The sequence below is a fragment of the Microtus pennsylvanicus genome, chromosome 1 (genome assembly GCF_037038515.1).
Source record: "Microtus pennsylvanicus isolate mMicPen1 chromosome 1, mMicPen1.hap1, whole genome shotgun sequence".
NCBI classification, from domain to species: Eukaryota; Metazoa; Chordata; class Mammalia; order Rodentia; family Cricetidae; genus Microtus; species Microtus pennsylvanicus.
Genome location: NC_134579.1, coordinates 195,437,636 through 195,455,989, shown reverse-complemented (window position 1 = coordinate 195,455,989; position 18,354 = coordinate 195,437,636). Strand labels below are relative to the sequence as shown.

Here is an 18,354-nt window from a genome sequence, read left to right as displayed (position 1 = left end):
GTGACTCATTCTCAGCAAAGCCAGTCTCCACTCTTAGAGCTTTGACCGGATTGGATGAGGCTCACTTAACGCTACAGGAGGCCATCTGCTTTACTTGATGGTCACTGGTTTCCATGTTAACCACACCTCACAGTAATCATAGTGACATGCAGATTGGTGTCTCAGCAAAACATAGTGTCCTGACTTCCCTGAGCTGACACAGAAAATTAGCCATTACAGCCTACTCCAATATACAGACATCTAATGGATATGCTACCTAGGCATTTAAACTATAAAAACCAACTGAACCATTTAATCTGAAAGCCAGTGTCTGTATTATTTCACACATACGTTGCTTTATCATAGCTTTTGACAGTATGATTTTCCATTCATGACAGGTATTTCTGGAGTATGTGCATCGTGTGTGTGTGTGTGTGTGTGTGTGTGTGTGATGAAAAATATTGTCTTATTTTGTTTCTATAATTTCCACAGATACAGATAATGTCTCATTTTATTTTGCAATACTATTAAGCTAGCACAAAAAAAACTACACGATTTATCATATAGTAATAATGTAAAGGAAGCATTATTCATTATCAGTTCTGAGATGAGCTTCCACTGCTAGGAAAAAGGCAAGCACTTGAAAGTATTCAGTGTTCTTACCACAGTATTCTAGGACCCCAGAGTGACTGGAGCCAGCATGGGTCCAAAGCAGTGCTCAAACAGAACGACTTTTATTTCTGCAGGTGGAGTCAACCATGAACCATGAGAATGGCCACATGTTCTTCTACACAACATCTCCACCAACAACCCCACAGCAATTAATCCAAGTTTCCAGTCTACTCGTTGGAGAAGGTGCTGCATCCTGAACATTTAGGCTGATATATGGACTACCTGGGTTTCATATATGAGCTCATAAATATATTCTCAATAATGTAAATTGTAAGCTTGCTGCCTGTAAGACTTGCCACAGTATCTAATGAGATAATCATGTGGCTTTTATTTTTCAGTTTGTTCATATGATGGATTAGGTTGAAAGATTTTCATACGTGGGACCATCCCTGTATCTCTGGGATGAAGACAACTTGATCATGGAGGATGATGGTTCTGATGTGTTGTTGAATTCAATTTGCCAGTATTTTATTTAGTATTTTGCATCAATGTTCATGAGTGAGATTGGTCTGTAATTCTCTTTTTTGGTAATGTCTTTAAGTGCTTTGGGTATCAGGGTAATTGTAGCCTCATAAAAAGACTTTGGCAATGTTCCTTCTGTTTCTATTGTGTGGAATAATTTGAGGAGTATTAGTATTAGTGTTAGTTCTTCTTTGAAAATCTTGTAGAATTCTGAGCTGAAACTATCTGATCCTGGGGTTTTTTAGTTGGGAGACTTTTGATGACTGCTTCTATTTCTTTAGCACAAGGATATATGCCCAACTATGTTCATAGCAGCATTATTTGTCATAGCCAGAACCTGGAAACAACCTAAATGCCCCTTGACTGAAGAATGGATAAGGAAAATGTGGTACCTTTACACAATGGAGTACTACACAGCAGAAAAAAAACAATGACATCCTGAAATTTGAAGGTAAGTGGATGGAGCTAGAAAACATCATATTGAGTGAGGTAACCCAGACCCAGAAAGACAATGATCATATGTACTCACTCATTAGTGGCTCTTAGACGTAAAGCAAAGAAAACCAGCCTACAATTCACAATCCCAGAGAACCTAGACAACAATGAGAACCCTAAGAGAAACATACATGGATCTAATCTACATGAGAAGTAGAAAAAGACAAAATCTCCTGAGTGAGTAGGGAGCATGGGAACCATGGGAGAGGGTTAAAGGGGAGGGGAGAAGAAGGGAGTGGAGCAGAGAAAAATGTAGAGCTCAATAAAAATCTATTTAAAAAAATTTAAAAAAGACTTGACACTGTAGAGTCAAGACCCGACAGAAAGGAGTACAAGTTCATTCAGTTTCACATTTCACATTCATAAGTGAGGATAGACTCTGCAGTGATGGATGTCCACACATTATAGGACATTGGGAGATATAGGTTCCCAGTCCCCTTCTTAGTGAGTAACTATTTTTCGAAAGTAGAGCCTGACTTCGCAAAAGATACCCACTTGAGATCTCAAGTATTATTTGTAAGGATTGTTTTTTTCAGGATTTGAAAATAGTATAGGGTTTTCTTGCTCACAGCTTTTATTCAACATGCTAAAAGATACCCCGAGGCCCTGCTTTTTGCACTAAAGCCTAGTGGAGTTAGTGTCCTGTCACATGCCAGAAAATAAGACTCCGCAGGTCAGGTCCTTTAGAGCAGAGTATCTGACTGGATGACGCCCGTATCTGCTGCCAGAAATAGACATCAGTTCATCGACCACATTTAAGCTGAAGAGTCTAAATTGAGGAATCCCAATTTTACAAGCAACTAGAGGCATGATAATTGATGATTCAGAAAGCCACTAAGCAATGTTTACGTTTCAAGCCCAGAGAGCTTGACTTTGCTGGTATGAACACGAAAAAGACAAAAAGGATATGCGCAACCACACAGGAGGAAACATGTCTTCACCATGACTCCTGCACTGTAAAAATGAGCTCCTGGGGACAGCTGGAGGACAAGAGAACTGAATGAACAAGAAAGGGATTTACACACCGAGATGATGTTAAAGAGGGCAGGGCCAGGCCCTTGAAGACAGGGGACAGAAAATCACATTTCATAATTTCTCCCTGGCCTGCTTTCTCTTGGCTGTTGACTCATCCAGTCTGTCAAAATGGGATAGCCCCCTAGGGTGATCCCACAGGGACTAAACGCCAGAAGAAATACATTGGTGGGGGCATAAGGAAACAGAGGAAAGGATTACGTGACCCTGGAAGATGGGTTGGTTGGTGAGGCAAAGTAAAATGGATCTGCCAAGAGACTGTGTAAACAAGGAGAAGGGGAAGTGAAGTTCCTTCCTGAATTCTAGCCTAGGTGTCAGAATAAACAGCCAGTCTGAAAGAACAGAGGTAGGAAAGAAACACCTGGGAAAGAAATAGCAAAGATCCACTGTTTTTAGAAGGCACCCCAAATGGCTCTGGAGCACATTAACTTCGTTTGGCTTTCAGGTGGCGTCATCTGAGAATCAAAGACATGCACCCCGAGTAACACAGACCCTGTAACTGGGTGCGGCCAGAAAGTGGAAGCTAGAGGGGTCCTTAGCATGCTCAGCAGGCGTGGCTTTGCCCAGAGAGTTAGGAGAAGACCCCGGGTAACAGAGCAGATGAAGACCAAATGAGACAAGAAAACACGTGGGGCAGTCACCAGAAGAAATGCTAAAGCAATAAAATTAAGAACTGGAGTATACAGTGGACTAGAAAAGGGGAAGTCTTCAGTTCCACGGAATGGGGAAGAAAAGAAAAACCTGTAAAAATAGAATAGGAAACTAGTGAGGATAAGGAACTCCACATAGAATATTAAATCCATTTCACAAAGTTATTACAAGAGACAATTCCATTTTCTTGGTTAAGAAATACTGAGAATGTTAGAAAATAAAACATTTTATATGTGCCTGTGTGTGCATGCACAGGTGTGTGGGTCTGAGTGTATGTTCATATCTTCCTCAACTATGTTCCAAACCATCGCTTGGGGTGGGGCACAGGGTCTCTCACCAAATCGAGAGTTCACCAACTTGCCTAGGCTGACTGGCCAGATAGGCTCAGAGATCTTCTCGTTTCTGCCTCCCCAGTGCTGGGATGTCAGATCCAACCACCATACTCAGCTTTCTACATGAATACTGAGAATCCCAACTCAGTGCTCATGTTTACATGGCAAGCACTTTATCAAGAGGGTCAATGTCTCTCCTCCTTAGCCATCCCTCCTCAAATAAAATAAAATAGCAGGACCAAGTTTGAAGTTTGTTCCCTACATGTCACCTCCTCTGTCTGCAACATTTTTACCCTGTTCCCATCCCAGAGCTGAAGAGCATGCTTGCTTAGTCATAGAAGCAAGCACACAATTCAGTCTCTCAGGGGTGCCTGACAGTCCGACAAACATCTGTGATCGATCACAAGGAAGCTCTAGAAATATAGGCAACAATGGAGTGTTTAAATATCTTGAGTTGAGGAGGATGCTGACGCTACATTTATAAGAAGGTTGCACTGGGAGAGGTGGGACAACATTAAAAAGAAAATTCCTCTGAGTGGTACACTCCTTTAACCCCAGCACTCCAGGGTAGAGGACGCAAGAGCGCTGTGAGTGTGAGGTCACCCTGACCTACATAGTAGGATCAAGGCCCACTAGGAGTACACATAGTGACAATACTGAGACCCTGTCTTTAAAATCAAATAGTTCCACAAAAGAATAATGATTGTTACCATTTTCATCACATACGGGGGTCCCAGAGCCGTCAGCATTCAGGCAAAATTCTTAGTCACCCCAGATGCTAGCATTTCTGGGGTCCCATGGCCAACTATTCAGGTAAAATGCCTAGTCACTCTAGGGCCTTAGGCCCAATGTAATCTATGCGCATGCTCAGCCTGGCCACGTAATCTCTACACATTCGTGGTGTGGCTATTAAGACCCTGTACGGATGCGGCAGACACACCACCCCACTCCCTTCCTCCTGACATGTTTCTTTCAGATAGGCCTGCACAGTCCCTCCCTTCCCTTCCCCCACTCTTTATTAGTAAAAACCCTTAAAGCGGGTTTGATGTATATCTTGTGGTTCATTCTCGCACGTGAGTTGTCTTGACTTTATTTACATTCTCCTTCTGTGTGTTGTTGTTGTTGTTTTCCATGCCTGCTTCTTGCCACCAGCGAGCCTATCACTGGGCATGTTCCTGCCCCTCTATGCTAGCATCTTGAAATGCTATGTTGCCAGTTGTCACAGTGTGTCCTTCCGGGCCAAAGGACTTGTATCTGGTTTGATAATTCTTGGAAGAATTGCCTTGGGAAGTCATACAACCCTTTCCTTCCGTAACTTTCCTCCACACTGATGTATTCTCTGCCTTTCTAGGTCCTCCAAGTGAATGGATTGAAGAAACTCTCATCCGTCAGTCAGAAGCAGACTAGGGGTGGAAAGGGTGTTTCTCTACCCTGTGCACTCCCGTCTTTTTAAAGTCCATCCTGCTTTCTGTTTTTGGAAAGGCACAAGGCCACACTTCACACAACTCAATTTCCTTTGAGTATAATCTCACAAGGCTAAAGATTTTGCAATCATTTATGGAGAGGGGCAGCATGTTAGTATTTTATCTATTGTGAGAGTGCAGTGGAGTGATTGTGTAAAAGCACAAGTGTGTGTGTGTGTGTCCTTCCAAAAGGAAGGTGTTCTTTTCACCTCTTTGAGGCTGCAGCAGGGAGTGAAAGCCCATACAGTTTACATTCGCTTTGTCAGCCCTGTAAGCAACCATCTGTTTCAGCTGCAGAGTGCGATCTGTCGGGTTTTGTTTTAGGCTGTGATCCAGTGGCCGCGGCTTGCTCATTGTTGTCTTCTTAGAGAACTGCAAAGTAATTAACCATTCCAGTACTGGCCACAAAAGAGATGGTCACTCTTAATGTTGGGCCAGATTTTTGCTTTCCCCAGTGCTGGAAGTACTACAAAAAAAAAAAAAAAAAAAAAAAAAAACCTGAATAGCTATTCATCTCGTTTCATTGTTCCCTAAAGAGGCAACACGCTCTTTGTTATAAAGGCAACCTGGATTTTTCCGACATACTCTTTCTTTTCAATGTCTGTGAGCCAAAGATGAAACAAAGTCTGGGTGCCTCCGACAAACAATCAAAACATGACAGTAACTAACATCCTGAGAGACCTCATTCACCAACATGAACAGTGAAGTGTTGGCCACAGGCAATGGGAGGTGTCAGTTGGGGGTTGGCAATTATAAAGGGGAAGAAAAGAATGGTGGTTGATGTGATTGTGTCTGTAATGTTTTCTTGATTGAGAGGGGTGCCATGGGCACAGACCAAATAAATCACAAACCTGTGGAAAGAGGTGAGGCCAACAGGTGTTTTGTTTCACTGGTCTTAGCAGATGGTTCCTCGGGAGTCATTCCTTCTTTCCCATCAGTCTTCAGGGCTATAGTTCTGTCTCCATCCCTGTCCGTGCAAAGCGATTAGCAAGTGAATTTTTGTGTTAACAGCTGTTGACCAACACCTCTAGAATGAATGTATAAAACAGATGTTAGGAACTTTTAGATGTAGTCACGCTAGAAATACAAAAATCGGGAAAATGAATAATTTATTGTTGTGTCTTTCACATCCAGATCTCTGAGGGCTTTGTAATATCCATTTATTAGCGTAATACATCAAGTCAAGCACAAACACTACCTTTATTTCCAACTGATTCTTTCCCCTTTACCAGCAAATTAAAAAGCAGGACAAAATAGGTCGACTATCAGATGAATCCAAAAGATAACTCCATTGATAAGGACGGCCTATTCCGCATCTGCATGGATCCAAGCCAGCCATACAATAGCCAGGGCTGAGTAACGAGCTTTCCAGTCTCTCAGCGTATCCTCCAGAAGGCATTTCACCATTTTTCTTGACAGCTTACTAAATTCTTCAATTTTTCTAATTAGCATTTATTATGCTTTAAATAATAATTTACAAAGATATTTTACTCTGCAATTAAAACTACCCCTTCCTCATTATGAGAGTAATTAATCCATGTCTGGTTCTCAGTGTTCCGTTTTTTATTTTTTAGCAGATTTTGAGTCATCAGTTCTTCCTTTTTTTTAACACTGAATATTTATAGGTTTTGCTTTTCTATATAAAGATTTACTTGTCCTTTCATCTTAAAGCTTTGGTTTTTCTGTCGATTGGTTTCCCTTTTTAAAAGCCATATACATAAACAGGGTTGAGGTCTAACCAGTACCATGTGGAACAGAATACACATATTTTCTGTTTTTTAGAAATAAGACTCTTAGGGAAGTTATTATGCTTCAAGTTAAAAGAAATCATTTACTTTAACTCACTTATTTCATCAATGATTCTTCACGAAGCTTGAGAGCTTTTGGGATACTGTGTTTGTGGATTTTAATTATTATTAGAGTCATGGATGTGTTTTCTATGCCTTGATAAATTTAAGTTTTAAAGAATTCTTTTGGATCTGCACCTCCAGGTCTTCAGGCCTCTCTAGGGGCATGGAGAATGTGACAGTCGCAAGTACATGATGACTGACTGGATAGACACCTTTTATCCTGCTTTCTGAAACAAAAAAGTCAAAAATCTAGAAAGCAGGTTTGTAGGCTTTGATGGACTTTGCAATTCCCCCTCGTCTTTCTCAGCTCAAGCTCTGTGTCATCAAAAATCTCAAATGGAGTAGAAACCAGAAAGTGTCCAATATACTTACCTATCTTCTCCCCATCCCATGCTTCTTCCTCTCTCTTTCTCTCTCCCTCCCTCCTTCTCACCCTCTCTCATTTCCTCTCCAGGGTCCTCAGAATTTCCATCAGATCTGCTCTGCCAGAGGTTTACAAGGGCCTGGCGTGTTGTTTCTTTTCTAGGTTTGTCAAGATTGGTTGGCAGCATAGATCGCCTACTCCATTAACAATCAACAAAACCTCCAAGACTAATGTGTTTTATGTATTGAGATGTGTAACAGAGAAAAACAAACATATTCAGGAACAGCCACTTTTTAGTTGTCTCACTTGTTTTTTTCTTGTCATGTTAACATTATAAGGTGCCAGTCAACAGAATGACCTGATAGCTGATACATTAAAATCTTCATTTTTTATATCAACATCTGTACTCAAGAGTAGATAGTTTGTCGTGTTGCCACAGTTTAAAATGGGATGAGCTAATTATAAATGTCTCTTTTCAAAAGCAAAAAGCCACACCTCTTAAAATATCAGCTGAACCTAACATACAAATATAAAATCTTACCAGGCCTAAGAAAGACCACGAGGTGAGTAGGAGTATTGCCTTTGCTGATTAGTGCGTCAGTAGTTGAAAAACTTCAAGGTTGAAGGAGAAAAATCTTAGCTGATTTTCCTGCCTTCTCCTCAGATCAAAGAAAGCAATCACAGCTCAAATTAATATTCCTATGGGTGTTAAGTCAAAGTTTTCAAAAAGAAAGAAGATAAATTAAAAATAGATTTGATAAGAAAGCTTTTAAACAAAGCTCTAAGCAAAAGTGTTGTTGCTGATCTCGTATTTTCTAAAGGTTAATATCATTTGTCCTATCAATAAAAAAATGGAAGTTATCTCAAGACATCCCCACTTCAGATATTATATGGAGTGTTGATTTCCTGGTATAAATCAGAGTTCAAGAAATTTTGAAGACTTGGTTCAAGAATGGTCTAAAGTGTTCAAGAGACTCTGGCCAACTGCTTGATTTTAAAATAAAGTTTCAGAACACAGTCATCCCCATTTTGTTTTACTGTTCGTGGATGTTTTCCAGTTGCCAGAGTCTCTCATCATGAGCAGGTCAAACATCGAGGAGAAAGAAAGAGTATCCTCATGTGGAGACTTCGTATAAATGTGGGAGGCACAACATCTTTCTCTGAGCATCCCTTAGAATGACTAGCGCAATAGAACAACTTTCAGCAATTTTATTTTCATCTGTATTACCAAAAGGACCTCCATCTAAAAAAAGTTCAAAAAGAAAAGTACTTTACTGACTTAAGCCAATGGAGGCTGATGAATTTCTACATTTAGCTAGTGAATATCATTTCCAGATAAATAAGGTTAGGTCACTCTGCTCCAGATACCAAATATTTTCTCTCCAGGAAATTAGCTACTTTGCTGTGCATACCCTCTAAATCAGCAGGTCTCAACCTGTGGGTCACAACCCCTTTGAGGGTTGAATGACCCTTTCAAAGGAGTCGAAAATCAGATATCCTGCATAGCAGGTATTTACATTACAATCCATAACAGCAGCAAAATTACACTTAGGAAGTAGCAACAAAATAATTGTATGGTTAGGGGTCACCACAACTGGATTACAGGGTCGCAGCTCTAACAAGGTTGAGAACCACTGCTCTAGATCATAACACAATGTGTCCAGTGGCTGTCTTTATTGATGATCTTCCTTTAGATAGATTGAAGGGGCAGAAAGATCACTTTGCACTCTCTTTTTAGTTGTGCTTAAATTTGTGAACCTTACTATAGTCTAAACTCTAGAATACCTCTGTCCTGGAAGAAGAAAAGGGAAGATAAAAGCTGCAGAATCCCAAATGAAAGACAAGCAATGACAACAGACAGCCACAGGGGAAGTTGCTGTTTTTTTATCTCTTCAGGGAAAAATATCAAAATTAAAAAATCATTTGGTTACTAATAACTTTTCCAATGTTCTAATAAGCATTTTGTAACTTTTCATGAATATAGATTATTAATGTATCATAAAGAGATTGCATTTGATTCAGAATCAACTCAGTGATAGTTTTGGGTAAAATTGGAGTTCTCTAGATGATTCAATATAAGAAGACATTAAAAAATTATAGTTATAGAAATGACTATCCCTATTTACACACAGGGTGAGCCAGACACTTGCGGATTTTTTCTGAAACAAATGATAAAGGAATTTATAGGCTAACTAACAAGAGTGTTAAGAAGCTGCAAGTTATTTCCATTTGTAAATTTATAGAAGTCAAACGACCACACTTAAATAGCACAGAAGTGCTCAACCTACCAGACAAATACAACAGTAACATGTCTAGTCTCAAAGAAGAGAGATTTGGAAAACGTGTTCATTTGACTCTCAACTCAGTGGTGTGTACACTGTGAGCATTTATCTAGATGCGTTGCTTTCCAGGTCTTCTCTGTCTCTTGCCAAATGCCCCATGCTAAGCCTTCTAATGCATGAGCAGTTATTCATAACCCCTGTAATTAGATGCTGGTCCATCTTCCCATGTAAAGAAGCAGAGGAAGAGGAGGCATGTTGACAGTGAAACTGTTCTTTGGAAAGTTGTAGGCAACACAGAAATTCAGTAAAATTGGGTTCTTCATAGAAAAACTGAATAGATATGATGCTGAGTCATTATACTAGAAAGAAAGAAAGAAAGAAAGAGAGAGAGAGAGAGAGAGAGAGAGAGAGAGAGAGAGAGAGAGAGAAAGAAAGAAAGAAAGAAAGAAAGAAAGAAAGAAAGAAAGAAAGAAAGAAAGAAAGAAAGAAAGGAAACTCAAAATCAAAAGACTAGAATTTCTCAATGATTTTTTAGTAGTCAGTCAGATTTGAGACTCTGGACAAAGTTTAAACATTTCTTGCAAAGAAAATAATATCTAAATGAAAATGTAAGATCAAAAGAAGAAAAGATTTTGCTCTTAGTAGATCTGTGATGGTAACAGTCCTCTACAGCACCCTGTGGAAACCTTGAAATATTGAAAGTCATAGAAGGTATTGTTCACTGTTTTAGGAATTAAAATCTGGTGACTTGAAGGAAATTCATAATCACACACTGACTGGTCTACTCTGAATTCAGTAAAGATGGAATTTAACTTAAGGCAGAAGCCAGTCAAACCAGACACAAGTTAGAACCCAATTTTTGTAGACATAGTAATTATGGCCATAAAAATAAGCTATCATTGAGTTCAAGTTAGAAAAAAAAACAATGTAATGTGTTAACAACTAGATACTACATGTAAAACTAGCAACATCTGTGCTACATTTTATTACCCACATAACAGAAAGCAAAGTAATAATAATGGCAGTTCCTCTAATTTTGTTTTTAAAATAATGTTAATGTTATCAAATCTTAAGTCTTTCTCTTATTCTAGATTATTAAATAAAATTTGTTGGTGTGGGAGGTCCTTCTTTCTGTGTGTTGCTTTTCTTGGTTAATGAATAAAGAAACTGTCTTGGCCTGTTGATAGGGCAGAGCTTAGGTAGGTGGAGAAGATGAAACTGAATGCTGGGAGAAAGGAAGGCAGAATCAGGAGACACTATGGTGCTGCCTCCAGAGTCAGTCATGACGGAACTTTACTGGTAGACCACGACCTTGTGGTGATACACAGATTAATTGAAATGGGTTAAATTAATATGTAATAGTTTGCCAATAAGAAGATAGAGCTAATGGGCCAAGCAGTAATTTAAATAATACAATTTCCATATGATTATTTCAGGGCTGAGCAGCCGGGACAAACAAGCGGTTTCTCTGCAACAAATGTTCAGAAAAATCTAAGATTTATATTGGTTTGAAGCCATAGAATATAAACCAGATAGGCTATAAATTAGAAATATTTAATAAGTAGGAAATTAGTACAAGAACATTTAATAAAAATGTATAGGCTCTTTAAAATATATATTTGTTTCTTTCTTTGACTTTCAGTTTTCCAGTTCTCTCTGATAATAATTGACTCAGATCTTTGTAAGAACATTTAAGTAAAAATACTTCATTACTATATATAGTACAGATTACTTATACATTTGCTTCATGATATAAACATTAAAACTTTTGATGGTGTCTTTTATATTCTTTTGAGAACAGAGTCAATAATTACAATTCAACTTGTTTTTAAACACTTTTCAGTTACTCTATTTCATTGTTTCACTGATATAGTATCTTATCATAACCAAGGAGACATATACATTCACACCTAGAAATAATCACCAACTCCCAATAGGCAGTGCAAAGTTTATGATATCCATTTCCTTCAGCAAATTCTCTCTCATTTTATGTTTCATATATGTTTTTATACAAAATGACCCCACAGATTTATATGCTGGAGTCTTGTTCCTCAATTGGTGGAGCTAATAATGATAGACAGATGATGAGGACATTAATCTCATCAGTGGGTAAGTCAAATGGTGAATTCATATTTCACTCCGCTGTTAAGAAGTAAGAACAAGTCAGGCAGTGGCAGTGCACGCCTTTAACCCAGCACTCGGGAGGCAGAGGCAGACAGATCTCTGTGAGTTCGAGATCAGTCTGCTCTACAAAGTGAGTTCCAGAACAGGCTCCAGAGCTACACAGAAAACCCTGTCTCAAAAAAAAAAAAACAAAAACAAGAAACATAGAAATAGGAGCAGGTTGATGGAGGAAGGGCATGGAGAATGTGGCCGTGAAGGATGTTTTTACCCCTGCTCACTCTTGAGTGACACTTCTATCGAACTAACTAGCTACTTAGTTAACTATCTCAATCTATCCCTCTTTCATATTGCTGCCATGAGTTAAACTTCTTCACCATAATGTTCTGCCTCACCAAGGCCCAGAAACAATGATGTCTTGCAATCAGGGACTGAAACCATGAGCAAAATTATTAACAAGTCTTAGCCCTACCTGGGGCTTAACAAGAATTTTCTGGGTTAAGGTATTGGGGAGGGAAGATGAGCTTGCCCCATCCATAAGATGTTCATGTCCTTCCCCATTTCAGTGTCTTGGAGTTTCACGTATACCCTCACACATGGCATCCAGGAAGCTCCACCTGTTTAGATTGCCATACAAAAGGAAAAGAACTGGCCATGGTGGCACATACCTTACATCCTAGCACTAGGGAAGAAGCAGAGGCAGGGTATTTTCTGAAATTTTAGGGCTAGCATGGTCTAGAGTTCCAAGGCAGCTATACCATAAGACACTGTCTTCACAAAGTATAAATACATACAATAAAAATAAAACCAGAATCCAAACCACTATCCGTAGACATTTTTGGTCTGTCTGGCCACTGGCCAGGAGAAAACCTGCTGCTAGAATGTAAGACACTTCTGGCTTCTGCCCAGGACAGAACTGATTCTCAATATAAGTGAAATTGCAATCTTCTGAAGTCCTTATCCCAAACTGCCTAGCCAGTTTCTTTCTTCTGTGCTTACCAACAATAAAGAAAACAAATTCTTATGAGGTTTTAGAAGAAAGGAAGCACTCTATCGGGAAGTAGACTCACGGCCATTTGGTGCTATATTTAGGCAAAGAACTCATCTGCATTTTACACATACCTTCAAACTTTGTAGGAGACTATATTTAAGATAGACTGCTCTGGCAGAGAAAATTTCAAGACAATGCAGCATTCAAACTGTGACAAGGTTACTAGAACCTGCTCTTGTCCAGATATATAGTACGATTCAGGAACATTAAGCAGATATTCAGGTTACAAGCTGGCCAGAAAGAAAATCTGTTTTAATGTTGGCAAAAAGAAAGTTGCTAAAGAGATTATTGTCCTGAAAGAACCCAAGTACAAAGCTTCTGAACAACAGAAAAGATACCTAGAACCATTTTGGAAACTAATCAGAGTCTACCATTGCAGGCTTAAGTATGTAAAAGTATAAGGCCGTTTTAAGAAGAAAGTTCTGTGGTGCCCTGCTAGCACAAGGCCATTTAGAGAACTCTTTTCCCATCTTTGGCCTTCCAGGGACTTTCAGGCTATTTTCCCCTTCATTCTAGTAGGTCTCTGGAGTCTTACTCAAACAAGCAGCAATCCTTGGTATTGTCCACATAATATTGGTAGTGTGGGCATGTAAAATATTAAGAGCCAAGCCCGGCGGTGGTGGCGCACGCCTAAAATCCCAGCACTCGGGAGGCAGAGGCAGACAGATCTCTGTGATTTTGAGGCCAGCCCAGTATACAAGAGCTTAGTTCCAGGACAAGGGCTAAAGCTACAGAGAAACCCTGTCTCAAAAACAAAACATATATATATATATATATATATATATATATATATATATATATATATATGCCATAAAGTCCTGGAGGCTTACAGCTATATTTCAAAGACATACCTAAGATAACAAGTAATGTCAGGCAGACAGCTTTCAGGCAGTCATAAGCAAAGCTATGAGAACACAATTGAGGTTGCAATGTAAATAAAAAACTGGCAATGCAAAAATATGAACTATCTGTTGAGAAAAGGTATGGAGAGTAAGCAGAGTCAAGCCAGGCGAGTGGCCGTATGGACTGCAAACAGCAAGGCTGTAGAAGCAGGTTTTTCAAATATTTGGGGATCCATGTTCTGCCACCACATGCTCTTAAAATTTAACTACAATAGTTAATATTTGCCCTGATGACTTTAAGTCTTGCTTTATAGTTCAATCTTTCTTTGAAATGTTTATAGGGAATGTTCACCTATATCACTGTGTCTTGAGAGCATGATACTCTTGATTTTACAGAGTTCACAGCTAGAAATTAGCCTTGAGTCAGTCTTGAGGTAACTTTAGACCTGAGAAATGCTAGAACTGTGGGAGATTTTGGAGACATTTTGCAGCATAAGATGGACATGAATATTTAGGATCCGGGAAAGAATGCCACGGTATGGGCATGACAAGATCCATCCCGGCAAACAGGCTCATGGACTGAAGGCTTAGATCCCAGATAGTGCAATTACACTGTTTGGATCACTGAGGCACTTACTTCATGAATAGATTAACCTTTTGAGGAGTTCTCTGGTGACTAGCTGGATGGGTTATTAGGAGGTAGGTGCTAATTGGAAGGAGGAGGTCACTGAGAGCATGTCTTTGAAGACTATCTTTCCTTCAGATGCTTCCTCTATTTGCTTCCTGTCTGCCATAAGGTGAACCATTCGACTGCATGCTCCCTGGCATAATGCTCTCCCTTAGCACACATGGAATAAGGAACGATATAGCCCAGAGACTATGGCTAACGGCTGCATAACCATGAGACAATTGTTTTCAATTGTTACATGTCTTACCACATTAACAAAAGAAAGAATAACACACAATACTTAGAGATATTTCCCTTCTTTCAAAAACTATTTGAGTATATCAACATTGTGTGTTAGTATTCTCAATACAGCACGCATTCCTATGATATTAAAGTAATTAGAAAAAAATAGTTATGACTACCTGTATGCCATTTGATAATTGAATTACAAAATTAACCTCATGAGATATAGAACAAAAGAACAGCAATTGTATATAATAAGCTGTAATTTCACTATGGCCTTAAATAATGAAAGTAAATCTAAAGGATTTGTTTAAAACAAATAAACAACTAAAAAGTAAGGTCTGATTATAGTGTTAATTGGTAAATGGAATCTTCATTGGATACAATGATTAAATTGCTTGGAAATATTTTTCTACATTTGATGGTCTTTCTGCTAGGCATTTGTATCTACATTTTCTCATGTTAATGCCCACTTAAGCCTTCTGCTTTGTTTTGCTTTGCTTTGTTTTTTTCTATCTTAAGAACAAAAATGCCCTTGAAAGCAAATTCATGCCATGAACATATAGGCAACCATCACACAATTTCCAATTGTGTATCCAAAGCAAATATGTGATGATAAAGAAGCTGGTCCAGCCCACTTCTCCAGTCGTACATGAGTGACCCTCTGTAGGGTCTGAACCTCAATTCCCCTGTCTTCAAAAGGAGCTGATGCTTTTGTCTTTTTGCTCATTTGTTTTCACTTTGTTTCCATTTCATAATTCTGCCAGGGTGTTTTAGCTTGTTGGAATATTAGATAACAGTGCTATGCCAATAACACGGCTGTAAATGACCTCACACACACAACACCAGAAACATGATCGTTCCTATGAAGATCACACAACAGAAGCAGGATATCAGGAGATGTTTGCATAAAACAGAGCTCTGCAGAATGAAGGGGAAAAAATGTAATATGATGTACTCTGCCAGCACTGTCAAAGCTATTTGGGGTACACAATGCATCTCACTCCAAAGAAACAGAGTCAGCACAGTCATCACTTCTGTAGGTCTTCATTGCTCAAGAGGCAAGACCTTGGCAGTTGCTTTCCGACATGAGAGCCGACAACAGAGTTCATTCACAGTAGGTACCGTGTCAGTGGGGTTTGAATCCACAGACAGAGGCTGTTTAATTGAATAGTCTGACCAATTTGCACACACATATTAGGCAAACAATACATATATAAGTAGAACCCACCCCACCCCCAAACCCAACAGATAACATCTGTGCCTTTAACTTTGGGAACAAATGTGCTGTGCTTGTAAGGTAGAAGAACCCACTATGCCCAAATTAGCTGTGAGGTCAACATTCAAATGCATAATAAGACGTAGACTGGCGCTCAAGCTGAGGAAGACAGCAATGGTGTTATACGTCTATATTACTGTTACAGAAGTTGACTCTAAGTACCATTTTATAAACCCATTAAAAACTGTCAAGTCTCCCATGACATATTATATTCTCATAAAATGGCACAAATGCCAAATTAAGTTTGAATGTGAATTAGCGAAGAATAGGAAAATCAATTTAAGTGTTCCCAATGCAATCTCAACCCTTGCACTCTTGCTTCGCATCTGTGTATTTCATTAGTATATTTTGTTACATGATCATGTAATATTTATGCAGTAACATAATACGCTCCGTCCATCTAAGATTAGAGGAGGAGTGCAGTTCCTCTCCATTATTGTGTGCCCTTTATCTGCTGAACACTGTGTAACATTACCCGGGCTTTGGCGATTATGTAATGAGGACTCCTATTGTAACACGCCCTGCACAGTTGGAGGATGGCTGTGGGAAACTTAACTCTGTAAATCCTGAGCTGTGAAACAATTATTAAAGCCTGGGTTTTAACGTTACACTCACCTCCTTTTCCCCAAAAATATTTCGCCTTCTCCCCACCTCCCATGCCCAACACCTAAAACCCCTAAGTACTACAGTAGAGGAAATGCAACAAGAATTATAGAGAAAGCTCCGCTGATGACAGAATAACAATTGCCATCTGCTGTGCAGCAGATGTGTGCTCCACAAACTTTTTTTTCCTCTCTCCCCTTTCTTTCTTAATTTTTTTTTCCCTTTTGCGTTCTCCTACCCAAGTCCTGTCCAGACCCAAATGCGTTGCTGAGCTTATGAACTTTGACAGCTTTACCGCTCCGGGCTGGATGGCTACAGGCACATGTTTTTCTTAGACTCCACTAAAACTCCAGGGAATAAACTAACAGACTCAAGAATGATACTCAAAGGCTACCCACTCCCCCACCCCGCCCCAACGCCCGAGCCTCAGAAATCTGTGAGGAATGCCACGAAGTTTTTCCTAAGAAACAGTGCAAAAATAGTACCAGAAAGGATCCTTAAAGATTCTGTGTCTTACAAGGGAGAGACAAGACAAGAAGCGAGACTTGGGAGACAAGAGTCACCTGGCAGAGGGGAAACAAGGTTATTTTAGCCATGCTGAGATGCCATTCCTGTTTGCAAAGGTGTCGCTCTCCCAAAACCATTAAGCCACCTGCCACCTGCCCATCCCCCACCAGCACACCTCACTTCCTGAACTCCCCAGAATGGCTGGTGTCTGTTAGGAAACACAGAAACAGGAAAAGCAGTAGCCATGGCCCTTTTGATTTCGTAGGACAGAAATTTTTTTCAACATGCCCAGATAAGAATCAGATTGCTCGATTTTTAAATGAGTCCGGAGGAACAGCGTTTTCTTTCTGAGTTTTGGCTTACTTCCAGAGCTCAAGCACTGCTTAGAAATAACTTTCCAATATTGTCATCTGACTTCTTTCATGGATCACATAAGTCTGTTCATAATGGATTTTGACCATAATCCACCCAACTTCTCCATGCTGTTATAAAAATTAAATTCCTCTTTATTCCTCACTACATGTAACCCTTGTCTCTCTGACTCCCATTAACCTTGCAGTACAGAATTATGGGTGGATAAACTTGCAGTCAAGAAATTATGGGTATAGTTGCTGTTGTTCCTTTTGGAAACCATACCACCCTGAATGCGCCCGATCTCGTCTGATCTCGGAAGCTAAGCAGGGTCGGGCGAGGTTAGTACTTGGATGGGAGACCGCCTGGGAATACAGGGTGCTGTAGTTTCCAAAAGGAACAACAGTTGCTATGCTCTGAGACAGTACAAGTACAATCCTAGGATTTTCTGGTTTACTCCTATGTTCTGTAGTTTTAACTTCTTTTAGTATAATGCCATCGAGATTAAAATCTTGATAGTCATTATTTTTCACTTCTTGGAACTCGCTGTCATAGAAGTTGCCACTAGGGTCTCAACTATGCTGAAGCTGTAGCTTGCAGAAGGACCTTCCAGATAATCTTACATCTGGTGATACGTTTGTGCCCTTCCCTGATGGAGTCACTGCCTTGCTACTGCTTGTGATAATGTGGGTTCAAGATGTAGGGTCTGACTGTGATGTTCCCCACTTTGTCTTTGAAGCTGTAGTCATTGGCATAATTATCATCTCAGTTTAGGACCTCTTCCTTGTCTTAGCCTACCATGATGATCTCAGCCAATGCACTTGGGAACAGGAGTAAACTTAGAGTTAATTTGATATGACTTGCTATTTGGTCATGCAGATAATATGTTTATAAAGCACAAACACACATTACTCAAATAATTACTCAAGGGAATATCCTTTGTCATAATTCTGTATGTATGCCACCCAATAAACACTAATAAAATAAACATTAAAAAGAGTGCTAATTTATAATTTAATTGGAAATCACCAGGATCAGATCTGTTATTGGCCTTGCAAATGGGAGAGATTTGAGATCTAAGTCCGCACATCAACCTTGGTTTCACAAC

At 39.5% G+C, this 18,354-nt stretch overlaps 1 pseudogene; it reads left to right on the top strand.

Annotated features, from left to right (window-relative positions):
• The first annotated feature begins 17,517 nt into the window (after positions 1–17,517).
• On the top strand, positions 17,518–17,633 carry LOC142842842 (5S ribosomal RNA; annotated as a pseudogene).
• The last annotated feature ends 721 nt before the right edge of the window (positions 17,634–18,354 follow it).